We start from the raw sequence: 6,143 nt of genomic DNA, 5'->3' as shown, positions 1-6,143 counted from the left end.
GCGCCTCCCATTTGAAAAGATTTTTTAGTCTGATGGGAGACCAGTAGTCTTGATTAATTCAGTGCTAAGCTTTTCCACAGTTTCCACAAACTCAGAGAGCACTTGAGAATTTTTAACCCAAATGTAATTATAGGTTTTGATAATCAGGTTTTAGTTAAATAAAGTCCCCTCTTTCCTATAAAATCTGAGGCTGGAATATTCTGTTGTAAAGGAAGCTCCCTCAGACCCCCACTTTTTCTCGCTCCCATGCGGGCGTCCCCCAAGCCCAGGATGGGCGCCCGGTCGCGGTTTCAGCGGGCCCTGTGCCCCCGTGGGCCCCTTCCTCCATAAAAACCTGTCAGAAATTACATTTGACAACTGCATTGCCATAAAGGTGACTATAATCTGGGCTGGATTCATTTTTACGCGCTCTTTATTATACTATCCATCCGATTTTAATTTAAGAACGACTTGAAATCCAAACATTCCCGTGGGCCCCTAAAAGTACGGCAGGTCCCACCCCCCAGAGCCCCACGGATAAGTCGGTGCCGCCCGGAATCTCCCATGATGAGCCCAGAGAGGGACCTGGTGGTGGTGGGGGGGGGGGGGTGCCAGCTAGGAACGAGTTCCAAATAACAGGGACTGTGACACAGTTCCCGGTCACGCCATTCCTATCGGTCTAGGCTAAGCGCTTGCCTTACAGCACACTAACCTCCAGCCCCCCGGCCCATACCCCCCCCACCCCCCCAAAATTGTTATTCTGACATCATTGGCCTGAAAGAATACCCAGTACAGTAGGCACTCTTGGAATGGTGAGTTTTCTGCCTTTTCCAAGGGGGATGTTCAGCCAAGACAAAAATGCGTAAGGGCAGCAGAGAAAATTCATTTGTATAAGCTGGCCCCCCTACTGTGGAATTTTCAATTATATATATCTAATTATGGCTGTCAGTTGATGGATCCAGAAAAGACATTTTGGTGCCCCCCCCTTTTTTTTTTGTCTTTTCGTCATCTCTTCTGTTAGAATGATTATAGCACACTTACACAACTAATTGCCTTACTGCTGATTAGTGATACAATTATGCAGACCCGGCTCCTTGTGTGAACAACCATCTGCCGAGAAAAAAAAAGTGACACTATTCAAAAACTATCCATAATTTAACCAATGTTATTCCAATGCACTGAGCCCAGACAATCGTCTGGTCTTCATATTTCATACCCACCCTGGCAAGAGGAGGTTGGGTTTTGTGTGCCCAATTCACCTCTTTAGACACCCTGTGAATCAGAAAGAATGAGGGAGAAGAAAGTACTTCAAATGTCAACCCATAGTGGGGAATTGAAGCGTGGTTAACGTCCATTCCTCCTCTGGGTAATTTTTCTTCAAATTTTATACCACTTGGCAATTTTTTGTTTCCTTTCAAACTGCTGAGAAAGTACAGATGTTTTAACTCCCCAAAGTGGGCTTGGGTTTGCTGGGGCTTTTTTTTTTTTTTTTTTTTTTGGGGGCTCGTTTTTCCCAATTTTTTTTTTTCCCTTTTTTTTCATAATTTTTAAAAAAAAAAAAAAAAAGAAAGAAAGAAAAAGAAAAAAGAAGGGGTTGTAAGAGAATGGAAGGGCGCGGGCTGACATATGACGTTTCAATAAAGTGTGTCTTTTGTTCCCTAAGGCCAAGCGTAGGGGACGTCAAACTCTGAGCGCTCAGGGACCACAGAGAAGGCACAGGTGGACGGCTGGATGCTGTTCGCCCCAGGGAGGAAACAAAGAGGGAGGCTTGGTCTTTCCCAAAGCGCAGGGCAAGATCGGCCTTGTCTGCACGGGGCAAAGAAAAAGCCTGTGAGAGGCAAGAGGGTTCAAAACCGTGAGGCGAGTGCCCGATCCCCTTCCAGTTATTTGAAAATGAGACTGCAGGTTGTCAGGGCAGAAAAGGAAAAGGCCTGAGAGTCCGAGTGGCTAGGTGCCCCTCGCTGTAGACACTGATGGCAAATGGCTTTCTGGAGCAAAGGAGGTGCCGGGTATTAAGGAGAGACACTTGGGAAGGAACCCCAGAGAATCAGCTGTCCACCATATGTCCCCCCCACCAGCTGAAAGCAGGCTGAGAAAGGGAGGCCTGGTCCGGAGAGCTGCCTGTGGAGGGGCCTCGTCTCAGCCCTCCGACAGGGGCTTCCTCTCCAAGCACAGCTCCTGAAATCTTGGCATCCCAGGACCTGACAGTCTCCCCGCGCCCCCCCCCCCCCATCATCCAGACCACAGAATCAGTCTGGTCTCACCCTGGGGCTCCAGCCTGAGGATCGGCTACCCCCGCCCCTTGATTTTCTTTCATTCTCTTCTACTCAGGGCTCTGCAGAAAGTGAAAGCCTGGTATTGAGTGTTGTCGTTGGTTTTTTGTTTTTTTTTTTTCCCTTTCATTTGTTTGAAAGAAATTTTAATCTCCCGGTCCCTCTGAACTTCTTATTTTTCTTCAATGTGCATTTATTTATTTTGAGAGAGAGTGCGCACCTGTGGACAGGGGAGGGGCAGAGAGAGAGGGAGAGGGGGAATCCCAAGCAGGCCCCTTGCTGTCAGTGTAGACCCCGACGCGGCGCTCAGTCTCACGAACCATGAGATCATGACGTGAGTGGAAATCAAGGGTCAGGCACTCAACGGACTGAGCCACCCAGGCGCCTCCCCTACCTCTGAACTTCTTAAAAAGAGAGATAACTTGAGTCTGTCAGGCTGACCCGGGCGTGTGCTCTGAAACAGCAAACGTAGTACGTGTGTTTGGCCAGTTTTGTTTTCTTGGGTATTTTGTGAAAATAAAATGAACGCTAGCCGTGAATGTTTACGGAGAGCTTCCAGGATGCCAGGCTCTTTTACGCGCGGAATATGATTGCCTCATTTTGATCTTTGCAGAATCTTCCAAGGTAGGTACTTGGATTGTCCCGCCGTATGGAGGGGGATCCTTCATTCATATAGGGTTAAATAACGGAGGCGGGACACACAGCTAATTGCTGGTAGAAGGAGGATTTGAACCAAAGCCCAGAGCTCTCCAAAGCCAGAGCTCTTAGCCATCAAACACTATCAACATCTCCTCGATGCCTTAAAGAGTGTGTTTTTGTAGACAGAAGACGTGGTCGCTCTGTTAACCGGAATATTATCCCCATATATCTGCACCATAAAAAGAGAGATTTGAACAGGGTGTTGTGTGGAAACCAATTTGACAATAAATTTCATTAAAAAAAGAGAGAGAGAGAGAGAGAGAGAGATTTGGGAAGCAAATAAACTCTCCTTCCCAAGGAGCCTCTCTCCCGCCTTCTAGCCAATTCTACCAACTCCTTTTCCAGAGCTAGCATAGACTGAATCGTCTGATAGAGTCATCTCATAGGACAACCTCATTGTATCTCCAGTTCTTTGATGTTCCACAGCCACTGGTCTTGCCAACCTGGTTGGAGAGTAAGATCTTAGAGGACAAGAATCTTCTTTCCTCCTCCTTGTCCTCAACCTCTCTCTCCTTCTTCTTCCCTCTTTTCTCAATAAGGGTTAACTCAGTGCCAGTTTGGGGTCCACGCAAAGTCCGGCCCCGCTTCTAATCGCCTCACCAAAGTGCTGTGGCTCGATCAATAACCCCAGCTGGAACCGAATGCACTTTGGGTTAATTGATCAGAGGCCAAGTTTCTGCAGCTGATGCTTACTGTGATCACTCCAGTAAAAGGCAAAAGCCTTTGCTGGTGGGGAAGGTTGTGTCTTTGGGAAGTGGCAACTCACATGTTGGGGATCATTGGTAAGCATGGGTCCTTTTCCTTGTCCTTAACTCCTGGCAGAGGGAGGAAGGATTATTGACGGCAGAGTGTACACGTGGGATTGGGTTGGAGGCGGTTCTCACCCGAGTGAATTCTGAAGCGTTCGCCTCATTGAATCTAAGCCCCAGGGATCCAGGCCCTGCTGGGAGCTCAGACACAGCCTGGTGGGCAGACTCTGATGACTGAGAAGCCACACAGTGCTCTCAAGGAGAAAGATCACCAGACTAAGACCCCCTACAGATCAGGTGACCTCACCCCGCAGCAAGCTTTAATCTTGTGTCTGAAAGTGTCGGCTCCTCAACCTGGAGCCTTTCCACTAAGAAGAATCGGGAAAAGAGTCCCAAGGCTAGGCCTTACGTTTGTCTCTTCCCTTACCTAGACACAGGTTCCGGGATGTCCAAAGTTGCCTGAGACTTTCCTGGGGTCCAGATGACAAATCAGACTACTTAGAATGGGCAAGTGGCTCTCCGAATGACACTTAGGTATTTTTTATGTATTGTAGATAGGGAAAAGATCAATGCAAATATTTGGAAGTAAAAGGGGTTTTGGAGGCAGTTAAGTCAATTCTTCACTCAAGGTGGATAAAAATGGAACCACTAGCCTTCTTGGTTATTGTCTTTGTTTTGTTTTGTTTTGCTCTGTTTTGTTCTCTCCCTTTGTCGTCCCTCATTTCAACTAGAGTCTGGAAGCCTGATTCTTGACTCTTCGTGTTCTACTCCTGGTGTGATAATCAGTGTATCTCAGCTAGCAGAGATGACCCAGCCTCTCCATCCTTCCGTCTAGTCAGGCAACAATTATACATTCATCCGCTTAACCGTCCACCTACCCACTCGCTCACCCAACTCTCCACCTACCATCAAATTAACTACTGTATACCAAGCATTACAATAGGTACAAAAATCAAAAGAGGGAATAGACTCTATGCCTACCTTCAAGAATTTTGTGGTCTAGGAGGGATAAGGACCCTACCACGTAATGGACATAATAATAATAATGTCAAGCATTAAATGACTTAACAGTTATGTTCAGAATGCTGAAGTCACATAAATAAGATTTATTCAGCACTTCTTGTGTCCCCAGCCCCACGCTAAGCTTTTTTACACACTTCTTCTCATTGAAGCCTTACAGTGATCCTATGAGATAGGTGCTATAACTTCTCTCATTTTGCCCAGGAAGGAACTTGTTCCACATCACGTGTCTGTGAAGAGGTGAACTCATTCCTCGAAGCGGGACAGTCTTCATACCTTATGCTATTGACCAGTGGGCTACTCCCCGGGCTAAATGGAATCACTAATGAAGAAAGGACTCAAGGGGAATTTTCAGAGTTTCCCCGGAGAAGGAGACACTTATGCTGGGCCTCGAGGGATCAGCAGGAGGTCACCAAAGAGAGGAAAGAGAAGAACATTGCAGCCAGATGGAAGACTGAGGAACAGCTGGTGTGTTCAAGAAGCAAGCCGCTCAGCGGAAGCGGAGGGAAGCATACACGGGGGGCAGGTCGACTCCCAGGCAACAACAACAAAGGCAGTAATAATAACGACTACATCTTATAGGACACTGGCCCTGGTGGCTGCTGTGGCTGGACATCCTGCCATCCTTACAGCCCTCGTGAGGTAAGTTTCATCCCCCTCATTGGAGAAATTCAAGCTCCAGCGTAAATCAAGGTTCTAGCTAAAAAAAAGCCTTTCAAAGAAGAATGGTCTGATCCCCAAGTTCACACACTCAGGTTAAGAACATGAGCTCTACAGTCAGACAACCTAGGACAAAAATCCCAGCTCTGCTATTTGCTAGTCTTGTGGCCCTGGGCCACTAACGAAACCTCACTGGGGCTTCAGTTTCCTCAACCGGGTGGGGATAATCATCACCTTATCCATCTTATCCGAGTACTGTTCAGACGGCTCGATGGGATAATGGCACCATGGGAATCACAAAGTATGAAGCCTGGCAGTGTATTGAATAATGGTCAGCTATTTTGTTATTGTTAAGTTGGGGTCCATTTTTCAGGGACATCTAAGAGGCATTTAAAGCAAGACAAATAAGCATCACGAGAAAGTGAATTCCTGGTTTGATGATAGAGAAGCTCACAGTCATCATCAGTTGAGTCTAGCTCAGGAGTTGAAAACGGACAGCTTTCACCAAAGACTTTGTTGGCTCAAAGAAGCTCCAAGCTTCTCTGATGGTTCTGACACAGCTCCCAGGCCCTCCCTTAAACCGCCAGCTCTGGGGCATTTTGACCTTGGCCCAGGGATGATGTGATGGGCCTCTCTGTGCCAGGCCTCAGCCTCAGACAGGGGAACATTGCCTTATGAGGAAACCCGTGCTCCCTGGACTTTGGCTTCTTGGTCAATGAAGCCCCAAGGTTGAGCTGATTCAGTTTTACCCAGTTTTAGCCGA

This window comes from Herpailurus yagouaroundi, unplaced genomic scaffold (assembly GCF_014898765.1).
Source record: "Herpailurus yagouaroundi ecotype Mexico unplaced genomic scaffold, PumYag 190, whole genome shotgun sequence".
NCBI classification, from domain to species: Eukaryota; Metazoa; Chordata; class Mammalia; order Carnivora; family Felidae; genus Herpailurus; species Herpailurus yagouaroundi.
This window is presented reverse-complemented; position numbering follows the sequence as displayed.